Genomic DNA, 13,174 nt, shown 5'->3' on the forward strand with positions numbered 1-13,174 from the left:
AGTGTCTAATGATCGGTTTTTCATTTCCTTGTAACAAAGAGGAATTATATGGGCTTTATATGCAAAGTGTGCGAAGAGGGAGTCTAGGACCAAAACCGTGTTCGATATGTGACGTCATGGTAAGAGGAGAAACGCAGTTGTGTGTCAAATGAACGTGGTGGTAAAAAAAATACGTGAGCTAAAACGATATTATGATTGAAAATTTAACGCCGGCAAAGTAAAAAAAAAACGCTGAAGACACTGTCTCTAGATTTTCAAAAATACCTATTTTGACAGATGCTATTTTTATATAAATGGAACAAAAAAAATTTTAAAACATCCCATCATCAAGAATTATGAAACATCTCGTGATGGTATTATCAGACATTTTTGACTAGGAAAAAGTCAGTACTGTTATTAATACTGGTTATCTCATGTTTCCTGCTGGGGGAAAGGAAACATTATCTCTCTCATGAATTTATATATGAGTAACTTCATGGACTAATCTAAAAGGTTCCTGTGATCGATCACATGAATTCAGATCCAAAAGAAAATTCCTTGAGTAATATAAGACCTGTAACACAAAGTCAGAATTGCAAATTTGGTGGTACAGGTAAGCACAAAATAATTTCAAAGACAGCTATGAAATATGTTAATGTGGAGATGGGTGAAGGATATATACACCTTTTGACTTCGTTCTTGATAATTTCAGAATAATAGTAAGACACACGCTTCGTTTATGTAATAGAGCTAAGTTAATTTTAGATCTCTTGGTAAGATAGCTGTATACAGACCTAACATGTTGTTTAACTCGGCAAAAATATATTTGCGATTATTTTTCATGGCTTGTTTGGAAATTGAAATAAATCCACGCTGCAGTTCATAATAATTGTTATTTGTTCAGTATATTAATCATGTGTAGGAATCCAACATAGGTAACTTCATAATAATTTCTGCAACATGTATCTGCAAGGATGGTCCGTTGTGCAGTGCTAGCGTGATGGTATCTCATGCTGGAGGTCTGGCGTTCTAATCCCATCACTGACAACTTTGACGTTGGTAGAGCGATAATCACATTGGTTTCTTTTATAGATTCCTCCCCATGCTCGAACTTTAACAAACAGGTACACCTTCCCACCAACTCACCACGTGGTTGATTATGGGGCAAGTAGTGCACATTTGTGAAGGTAGAGAAGGCTCCCCGTATATGCATTGTGCCGTCGTTAGAGCAAAGATTGTATAGAATGCTGAAAATTTGCTACTATATGTTGTGCCGTCTTTAGAGCTAAGTTTATAAATAATGTTTTAAATATGCTACTATATGTTGTGCCTTCAATTGATCTAAGATTGTATATATTTCGTATCGCCCTCTGGACTCGCTAGAATGTCGTTTGGCAATATATAGGTTCACATGGGTGTTGTGCCGTCCTTAGATATAAGTTCTTATATATTTCGTATCACCCTCTAGACCTGCTAGAATGTCGTTTGCAGTGTAGGGGCTTACATGAAGGTTGTGATATGTAAGTGTTTTGTATCACCATCTGGACCTGCTACAATGTCGCTAAGCAATATAGGTATTAACATGGGTGTTGTGTTTTGTAAATATTTTTTTTAAAATATATGTTTCTTATATAATAAATTTTGAAAGTATTAATTCTATTATTTCTGGACTTCGAAAGTTACAACATGACGGTATAAAAAATTCTGATCAACCAAAGCCTGAATTTTTTTTTCTTGTGATTTTGAATTCTTACAACAACAAAAATTTGAAGTTAGATATACATTACCAGCAGGATATCGATTCATTAAGCTGATTCAACTGTCCATATTACAACCTTTGGTGACAGTCAAACATACCAAAGTTGAAGAATTCGTTTCTTTCGCACGCACGATTAAAAAATTAGATCAGAATTATCTCACAAGTACGAAACAAAATATTCTGTGAATACGCTTGTAAGGCAGTTTAGAAAGATTTTGTAAAAGCAAAAATGAAAACAGTGACAAAGTAGTGATTGTGAAAGTGAGTGCTGTTTATTATTGACTGTGGTTACAGCTAAACAGAATAATTCTTTTCTGACCATAGTAAAAAGAAACATTTATTTCTATTATAATAATAATTCTCATTCAGATTTATTTTTATTCTGATAATATTTTATTCAGAAATATTTTATTTTATAGTGTAAAATTATTTTTTTATTATTAATAAGCGTATGGAACTTTTCTGGATGGGTGATGCGCTTTAATCACACTCCCACCCCGACAATGTCAACCTTGCACAAAGATCATGCAGGTAAGGTGTTCAAATTTGAACAACTTAATTTCGTTTCGATGCGATGGCTTACCGCCGCATCCAATGAAACTCACAGATCCGAAGCACACAAATATCAGCTTGATCCACCAAGGTGTATATAGGGTTAACATACTGGAACATATTGGAACCTTGGCTATCGAAGCTGGCTACATTTCTTGCCAGTGTAAATCTCGTTGTTTTGGTCTTTGGGTATGGGTGTGAATAAAGAGAGGATGGACCAGATAAAAACGAATCGACGGATTCTTCTTTGACGCGGGTGGGTGTTCGTTTTATTTACCTACATAAGAATCTCTTAAGGCCTATTCTTTGAAGCTTCATATATTATGATTTGTTTCTCAAACATACATGATTTGTAGCCAGTCATTGACAAAAACGATAAATAAACTTTAAAATCTCCTGCTTTCCACCTAATCGTATTTTGAAAGTTCATTGTAAATAATGCCTATTATATTCATTAATTACTGAATATTTTCAACGTTAATTCATTTCTCTCACACCCTTTTGTCAGTACCATGTTTCCAAATTTTAATAATTCTTTTAAGCAACCATTTCCAGGAGTTATGTATGATGATTTTAAAATACAGCCAATGAGTATAAATGTTAAAATATCATATGCAAACAAGAAGAGATCAAAATCGTATGATGATTTTAAAAAATTTGTTATGATTACAGATTTCGCAGACATAACTGGAGCGTGTTAGATAAAAATTGAATCACTGCAGAAATCAGTTATAGTCAAAGGAAAGGAACGTATGATCCTTATCTCAGAGGTTTTGAAGCTTTCGTTATTTTATGTGCATTGCATGGAATAATAGGTATAGCCGTCAATTAATACAAAAGAACTGGATAGTTATGTACTTGCAAGTAATGGCAAAAATCAGCTGATAGAGGAAGTAAAAACAGTAATATTTACCAATACTGTATATCTGGAAATAAAGGGTATCTTTACCTGGAGCTTGCACACTATCTCCCAATATAAATATAGTAGCTAATGAGAGAGAGAGAGAGAGAGAGAGAGAGAGAGCAGTTTCGATTGAAGTGTTTCTGTAATAAGTGATTACAAGATGTTGCCAATATTAAGGCTCTAGCTCGTTAAGATTCCCATTTTAAAGATAAAAACTGACGTTGAAATTTCTCCCCCATGAAAAAGTTTTAAAAAAGAACAGTGAACCCCAGTGAGGATCTTTCTTATGATCTTTCCCTCTTTCATTCGACAGGATTTCTAATTAGATGGAGTTTTCTAATCTTTCTGGTCGTTTGATAAAATGTAAAAATTGACTTTGTTACTTAACCGTACGTATTTTCTTCATCTTACCAATATCTTCAAGAGTCGATTTGTTACAGTTATATATATATATATATATATATATATATATATGTATATATATATATATATATATATATATATATATATATATATATATATATATATATATATATATATATATATATATATATATATATATATATATATATATATATTATCCAAGCTTAATTCCTTAGTTACTTTTATCAACAGGTCTCAGTAACGCGTCATTTTCTTCAGTAGCAAATGAAAAGCATGCCTACATACCTAGGTGGACATTCGCATTTGTATGCTATTAACTGTAAACATATGCAAACAAAGTAAACAGGTAGACAAAACATATAGATAGGAGGATAGAGAAGACAGACAAACAAGTCTTTGATTAATAAGCAACGTAATCAGATATTATTTCATTTTACAGGGCAAAGGTCAGATTGAGACGTACTGGTTATCGGGAGCTGACAGTGCCAAAGCCTGTCTATAAGGAGTTGTATAATTTTGACAATGCTAAAGCCTGTCGATTCGATGTTATCTAAAGTGTTCACAATTATTAAAAATGTTGAACTTGGATAAATGAATGATCATTGTCTTGTAAAAATAAATATTGTTTTCCATTACACCAAAAAATGTAAACCATTTGAAAACTAAATAATTCATTTTAAAAAGACCTTGAATACGTGAAAAAATAAATTAGAAGTTTTGATCTTAAAAGTTAAATCTCAATATATATGTGCTGAACAATTAAATATGTTTTAGAATATATATACATCTGAATTTGAAGCATGTTGCAAATTATCATGTTTTCTTTGAAATGCTTCTGTTGGAAACTATATCAACAACAACTTCCTTTGCGTCTTTTAGGTAACAATTACAATGTCTAGAGGTAAAGCATCTATTGTAAATACAAGTGTTGAAGAGAGAAGTGATCTGAATTAACTACGAAATCAGAGGGGAAAAACGAAGGAGCAAGATGATATTATAAATAAAAATATGGATGGGGTGAGGGTTAGGTTTTAATCCATATTGACTAAAAACGGAGAGAAAGTGACTAAATACTACTGTTAACTTATAAAATAGAAACTTCATAAGTAAAATGATGCCACCTTTTCTTAAAAGCTATGGTTCTATAACTGAGAGCTAGAATGAAATTCTAGATGAAGGAAACTTATTTTATTTTATTTTATTTTATACATAACTTGTATAAAAAGCGCGAAGATGAAACTGACGATCTCGAAACGCTGCTTAATTATTCTGACATTCTATGACCGAATGATTTACAGAAACATTCCCTAAATGGACCAAGCTGCAAAGTTCTATAGAAATGCCTAATAAAGAATGTCCAGGATATGATAGATTCACCATGGAATTTTAAAATTGTTTTGGAGGGATACTGGACAGTTTCTAATGAGGGCTATAAATTCTGGTCATAAACGTGAAGAATTACCTTACACACAGAAGAAAGGAATACTTATATGCATGCCAAAAGGTGATGAACCCAAGGAGCATATTTCAAAGTGGAGACCCGTTTCGCTTTTAACAGGATCATACAAAATTGCTTCTGCGTGTATTGCATTTAGGGTTAAAACTGTACAAGCCAAAACCATAAGTTATGATCAGACAGCATTTCTAAAAGGACGATACACTGGAGAGAATGCTAGAAACTTAATATGTAGTTTAATGTTTGTCATCAAAACGAGCAATATACATGGTCTAGTCGTTTGAAGACATTGAAAATCGTCTCTTACGTAGTAATTTATTGATAAAGATATGAACGTTTTTCAGGTTTGAGGAACCAATAAAACGATAAAACTTTACAATAGGAACATCAAAAATCGTGTATTGTTATGAATGGTCAGGTCTTCAGTTGGTTTGGTATTGAAAGAGGGTATAGTTAGGGGGACCCTCTCATTCCATATAGTTTTATACTGTATGCAGATATTTTAGCTTATTTAATATGTTGTGTATATTTGATTTAATTTATATTTGGTTTAATTTAATTGTTTGTTTGTTAGTTTTTTATTATTCCATTACATGCAATTGTAATGTAACTTTATTTACTGGATCTGATATTTTTCAGTAATGACTGATTTTGTTTTATTTTTCAAACTAAACAACTAATTAAGGAAACTTTGTATCAACTGCTGACTTTGTTCCTGACCTTTATTCAGAACTAGTAAGGATTTAGGTAAACAACTTTTTTGTTGTTTCTTAATTCTTTCTCAGAGTAAGATTCATAAAGTGGTTTCAAGGCCATAATTGGAGTGCGTGACAAACAACATGTAATTATTAATACAATCGTTCGATCTTCCCAGAAGGATGGACTCCTGACCTGCATCCTGGAATATTTTTATGTTGTAGTTAAACTTATTACTGAAGATTTGAGAAAGAATAATCATTTGTGCCTTAACGCTGGATTCGTCCATGTGTTTTATGTTGTGCCCAGTTTGGGTTAATTATTTTATTTTCTTCAAATTATTTTAAAGAAAGGTGATTCTTTTCCCTGGAAATACAAGTGCTCTAAATTATGTCTTGAATAAGAACATTTATCAAAATTTATACAAAATTAAAAGAACTGGAATAATATGTTCTTCGATTCAAAAAGAGACGGCTGACACTGTAACACTTCACAGGTTACCACAGACGTCATCGTCTTCTATTTTGGATTTCATCGGGATTTGAACATAGTTTCATAAAGGATTTTTGAACAATATGACTTCTATTTTGTTTTTAATTCTACGATAAAGTTTACATTTGATTCGTAACCCGTAAGTTCTTTTTCTCATTTTTACCTTGCTCTGTATGGAAGTATATTATTTGTTAAATTTTACAAAGCTTGTTGTCTTCACCTTTTTCTTGTTACGTGTTGTAAGAGCTCAAACACGTAACAGATAAGAAACAATAACGATACGATAACGTTCTTTCTCAATATGCTGATGATGTGTCACTTACGTTTGATGGTTCAAAGAAATCTCTAATATCTGATTTGGATCTTTTATCTCAATCTTCAGAATGTTCTTGCCTTAGTATAAATTTAACATATCTAAACTTCGAGGAATGACAATTTTACTAATTTAGCTAAATAATGTCCATTTGGAATGATATTAGTAATAAACAGTTTAGCTATCTTCAGAGTGGGGAGTTAAATATTATTAGCATAGCTAATTTTGTAAATGATTTAAAATTTACATGGCTCAGAAGAATGTTGTCTGAGCAATCTAAATGGAAACAAAGCTGTTACAAGTTTCAGTGTCAAGTATTGAGGATTTTGTTTTATTTCAAATTTTTAAAACTCAATCACTTCTGGGTAGTTGATTTTGATGCATTTCTAGAGCTAACCAGAGCATTCGAAATGGCCACGGACAAAACACTTGTATTAACACAGATATGGCTGAATCCTTATGTTACAATACATGGAACAAAGTGTTATTATGAACCGTGTTTCGAGAAATACATTAGATTTGTGAACAATTTAGTCAATGAAGATAGCTCCTAGATAACGTTTTATAATTAAAACTAAGTTTTCTATTCAGATTGATTTCAATGATTTTCAAAGCATATTCACAGAGATAAAGTGATACAAAAGTAAATTCAGAATCAGTTATGGCTCCAGTTTACAATAACCGTCCAGAAATACAGTTGTGTATCCTATTATTGAAAATAAGGAAAAGATGTAAGAGTGTATATGAAAAAATGATTGGAAACAACGACGAAACACCGATTTCTGAAAGGAAGTACATTTCTTAATTTTATGAGTTGAAGAAAACGTTTAGCAGATATGTTTTTACTACCATAGAAAACTACACAATGTCTTAAACTTAGATTGTTGCAGCTTAAAATATTTCATAGAATTTTGGCTATAAATGTTTTGAAATATATGCATTGGTGATTATACTTAAGAAGAATTATTGACCACGACATAGTGTCAGTCGGCTTGTCAAAGAAGAAAATCAAATAAAGAAATTCAATTTAAGGTAGATTTTCAATTTCTCGTGGATTCTTACACCGACTAACACTTATTGACCGAAAGTTGATCGGTAAAAGAGTACATTGATCACGCTCAATGATTATCCATGCCATAAATGCATAGGTTTCTTCTTGTTTGCTTTTCTAATTTTTAAAAGAAAGTTATGCCAACTGTGTGACAGTACGAATGTATTAATGATATTATTTATACCTGTATGGAGGCGATTTATACAAGCCACCTGAAACTTGAATCTTCAACATTATGCCTTTTGGAATAAAACGAACTATAACGGCATTTGTTTCTGTTTTAACCTTTCAAGTGCATTATTTCTTGACCAACTTACCCGATATAGATAGTAAATGTATTTGTATTGTTTTGCATGGCGTTGTATTGGTATATTTTGATTGTGTTGCATTCTATTATATTGTAGTGTAAGGTTTTGTGCTGTAAATGATAAAAGAATAAACAACTAAAACAAAACGTTAAAAATATTTTATCTAAAATGTATCTATGTCCACCGTAAAGTTCAAGTGAAGTGCCTCAACAATATTGGTTTGTATATTACACTTATAGAAGCTCATTTGCGGTAAGGAGATACCTGGATAGCTTTTGATGCGTCCCAAAAACTCAGATGTATTTTACTTTCTCTTTTGATTAACGCAATTGAATGCATACCTATGGTGTTTAATTTGACCACGAGTAAATGACGTATCAGAACTTTACAGTATTGCACATGAACGTCTATGAGGTAACGTATAAGAAGAAAAGTTACTCATTTACGTCATACGATATCATAGCTTGAGACATTATATATACTCAGACTGGTTCTGTTGTGATCTCATGTTCAAGGCAAGATGCACATAATAGCGAATATACAGAAAATGTTAGGACTGAAGCAGCAGAACTAGAACTGTTTTCTTCTTTTTACTTCTAAGCTTTTTCTTTAATTTTCAACGCAAATATATCTTTCTAGACAACTCAAATCAGGGTCCAATGATCAGTGCATATATGTAATGAAGTTTATAAACGTCATATGCGCACTAGCTTAAACAAGAGTATGTGAACATTAATAACATTTTAATTTTAAATTTAGTTTAATGCTTTTTAAATTCACAATACTGTGTATATTATTGTGCACGAAAACATACTTTTATATTTTTTTTATTTTTCCTACAAATCGATTTCAAAGCATATAGTTATGTTTTATATATTTATGCGGACGTGCATTCCGACATCAAATTAGAGAAAATTTCCTCCAGGAAATGGACAACCATCATACATTGCTCATCCGATTTAGAGCTAGTTCTTGTCTATATTCCGCTTTGCACAAGCTAATGGTGGGTAGGTGAAATAGTTACTAATCCGTGGGCTGTTTAGCAGACAAGTCATGAAATCCTTTACTTGTCATCCACTTATTTACTTGTGTATATTTTGAACAACAGTTTTAAAAATAAAAACAGACGCCCTTTATAACTCATCTCCTAATGTTTTCTGGGTCTGCTCCAGTGATCGTAAATACACATACCACTAACAATATGAAAGCAGTTGATTAGGCTTTACTACATTTACATTAGTAACCTTTTTGGTTTCAAAGCTCTCAGAACTGGCGTCTTCCTTTAATGTCATATCCTGTTTGCGTGTGTGTGTGTGTGTGTGTGTGTGTGTGTGTGATTTGGATTTTTAACGTAGCTTTCACAATTTTTCATTCCTAATGTTACGATGTCTGCAGTGTGGCAGTTTATACTGATGTCTAGCACTGCGGGATCATGCCGCAGACATGTAGCATCATGTCCCACCCAGTCACATTATCGCGAGACCAGGCCAACCAGTCCTAACACTAACCTCGCAATGCTGAGTGCCAAGCGAGGCAACTGTTAGTACCCATTTTAGAAGTCTTTGGTATGACTCGGCCTGGGTTCGAACCTGCGACCTTCAGATCCGACGCGGATGCTCTAACCACTAGGCCATCGCAATTGTCATGTTATATCCTAATTCGATGAATGTAGCTTTTTGCGAAATATCCGACTTTTTATTCGAACAGAGATATATCAGTAAGAAAACAAATTCCGTAAGGTCAACGTAAAGAAGAATATCGACGAATTACTCATTAGCTGTAAAAAAAAAATGAATGAAAATTCAACACCTTGCAACATCATTAAAGATGTAACAACATTTCAAGAGAAATAAATCTAGTTCTAAAATTCACGGATATCAGTTTATACTTAGCAGTTATCTATTATGTCCTTCCAGAGTTTTGATTGCGCACCAATAAGACTGATTAGTCTATGTTTCTTTAATTCGTTTTCAAAGTACCACATTAAACCATACTAAACGGGCTTAAAAGTTGGACGACAAACTGTTGACCTAAACCTCTTTCTATAAAGATCGTGTCTCGTGTTTACCTTATCATTTGAACTGATGAAGTACACGCTGTTTCAACAAAATTATCAATTGCTTATATTGATATTCATGGCGATGCGAAATCAATTTTCATGATCTTGTACATGTATCTTCTTATGTTACGTAGTTAGGTTCGAATATACAGTAACACAAGAAAGAGTGAAAACTACAAGCTTTGAAACGTATAATAACGTACAATAATTTATTTCCCTTGAAGAGTTCTGTAATATGAAACAATTATGAAATTACGGTTTTATAGAATCAAATCCAAAAATATTGCAAGAATAAACCAAGAATATAATTTTAGTAATCCTAATAACAAAATATTCTACTGATTTCAAGTTCGAGTCCCGGCAAAGAATCCAAGATGGAAGACGATGACGTATGCTGTAAACTGTAGTGTTGAAGTCTACAGTTCCTTGTAGCAAAAAGAATTATCACTCCGGTTTCGGAAATCCAAATAAATGTTTATAAAAACTGTCCTTGTTCAACAATTTCACATGAGCACATGTATTTTCCAGGAAAAAAAAAATTAGTCCTTTTGAAACCAAATAAATTAAAATAACTCCAATCCAAGTAATTTGAAATAACTCCAAAAAGCACAGCATACAACTTCCAGTGTAAAGGCCCAGCTTCAACTGAGAATAACTCTCCAAAACAGAGGTTATATCGTCTCCTAAATCGTAAACAAGGGGGTCACATGATCAGGTTCCAGAACCTCGTAGAAATTGGGTACTTGTTAAAATCACGTACACCCAGTGTGGCCTTGAAGAAAACCAATCATTTTGCTCTAAGAAATAATCTTTTTAAAAATTGTTTAGATATTAAATACGTAGTCCTATCATGACCTTGACAACAGCTAATTATTCTCAAATAAAAATAGAACGTATTTACATGGTTGCTACTAATTTTGAATCAAGGTCAGGGTTTAGATCAACACCTGGTTATTTACAAAACGAACAGTCAAGGTCACATTATTTTATGGAAAACATATCATCTCTGTTATGGCCCCAGTGGCTATCCATGCAAGTACTTCTTTTGTTTGTATTTTATATGTGTAAAATGTTCAAGTACTTATGAGCAGTTTATAGTACCTGAATATTAGTTAACTTTACTATAAAATGCCCATGAATATAAATATCTATACAAATCTGACTGGTATTTACGCTTGGATGGGGGGGGGGGGGGCGATTTCGTCATCTTATCACAGAAATCCTTACAATAAGAAATTCATATTGCATCGTTGTATGGAATGATTTTATCTCTACGTTTTGATCAGTTTCACATGTGTCTTGATGAGGAGATTGCTGTCATATCCAGACACATTATCGGTGAACACTCGTATATATTTGGGATAGTTGTAATGTAGATTCAATTTTCTATGTACCCAACCTCTGTATATACATATCATTTGGTCATAATTACGAACAGTTTGATATTAATGTTGTCTCACCGATATCATATATATCGCTTGAGTTGAAATGTTTGTCGTCTTTATCTGTGAACGCGATAAAGCGTTTTTGGTTTTTTGGTCCTTGATTGTTCATTAACGTGTTCTGTAACTTTACTGAACAAGCAATAATATATTTCATTAACGTCTATTAATATTCTGTACACTATTGGCTCGATTGCTGTGTGTACTGATTTCATGTAGATATAAAACGGTGATGGAATGTGATTAGCAACGAGTATTGTGCAGGAAATATAGGATCCTTTGCCATAAGTTTTGTCCCTATCCTACAATGATATTTTCAAAATGGCTATAAATATCCGAAGAACGTGTAATTAATGTTGACGTGTTTTTAATAGTATGGATAAGAAATCAAAGCTTTAAGTTATTTGCATTGCTGTATCATCTGTTGCTCTGGTATTGCATTTTGACGCATCATATATTATAAAGCCTTTGTTAAAAATGTTTCAGTCAATGTAGCATTTTTTATGATAATAACGTTCTTCAGTTTTTAAATTCATAACAAGATAGTGTTACCTTTAAATTTTATTATCAGTAGCGCCACAGCATTGCAAAGTGATAAACATTTCAACACGTTTTCTCCTGAGTTTTTGCAGCCGCTTTAATCTTGCTTCTTTCTATCTTCTCTCAGCTGCGCGTCAGATTTTTTAATCCTTATGAAAATCTCCAAATTATATTTTCACTGCCTGTCCTCTGTAGATTTTGATGTAAATATTTTTGAATGGTAGGTATTTCATCTACGTTTGGATTGTTTGTCACTCTTCTATACCCATATATGTTAAGAAATGAGTTCATATAAACTGAATCTCGATCGAATGAACTCATATTCCCGCAAAGTCTTTTCTGATGTTGATTTTTTTGTACTGCGGAACTTTTGTAAACTATTTCATTCATTATCATTCAGTTTAATACCTGTTAACTTGTTGCCTGAATATTCTTTTAAATGACATTGTATCTTTAAAGTGTTATATTCCGAAGTCCTACATATTTGATCTTGAGTTCGCCTCTGTACAAAACATGCCGTCATTGCATCAATTAATATATTAGAAACGTCTATGTTTTTGAACAAATGATTTGTGATACGATTGGTTTTGATTGTTAAGTCACATTTAAATCGTTCAAAGGAAAAGTACCAAAGCTGGGTTTCAAAAGCCCACAAACACCAACAAATCTTGTAGATATATCTATATCGATATACTCTACGTAAGTCGTTCCTCAGAGTGAAAAAAGCTTTTGAACTGTGTTTTCGATATTCAAGATATATTATTTCAGTGTTACTTGTATCGGGAACCATTCAATCCTTAACTTTTTCATGTACATCGCAAGACTGCAATCTCTTTCAGAATTAGAACGGTCCTGGCTTATTCTTTTTTCTATGCGTGATAATGTTTTGACCTTTTTGTTGTATGTTGCTGCATTAATTCCTTACATGGAACGTTTTTAAAAACATTTATCTTTATAAGGGACATGGTGTGATACCCACCAAACAAACGGGTATTTGGCCTACACCCATTGAGAATTAATTATTATATCAATAGGATTGTGAATTTGTTTCCCTCAGGAGGACAGTCCATTGTCATGTAACTTTCAGTTTTAACAGGGGAATTACTTCTTCTTATTTACTCCTCAAGATCCAAATTAACTCATCGTGCTTGATTTTACCTTCATTTACTGCTTTGCTTATTGATCACACACACACACACACACACACACACACACACACATATATATAGTGCTACATTG

This window comes from Sinohyriopsis cumingii, unplaced genomic scaffold (assembly GCF_028554795.1).
Source record: "Sinohyriopsis cumingii isolate HCF-2022 unplaced genomic scaffold, ASM2855479v2 utg000229l, whole genome shotgun sequence".
Taxonomy (NCBI): domain Eukaryota; kingdom Metazoa; phylum Mollusca; class Bivalvia; order Unionida; family Unionidae; genus Sinohyriopsis; species Sinohyriopsis cumingii.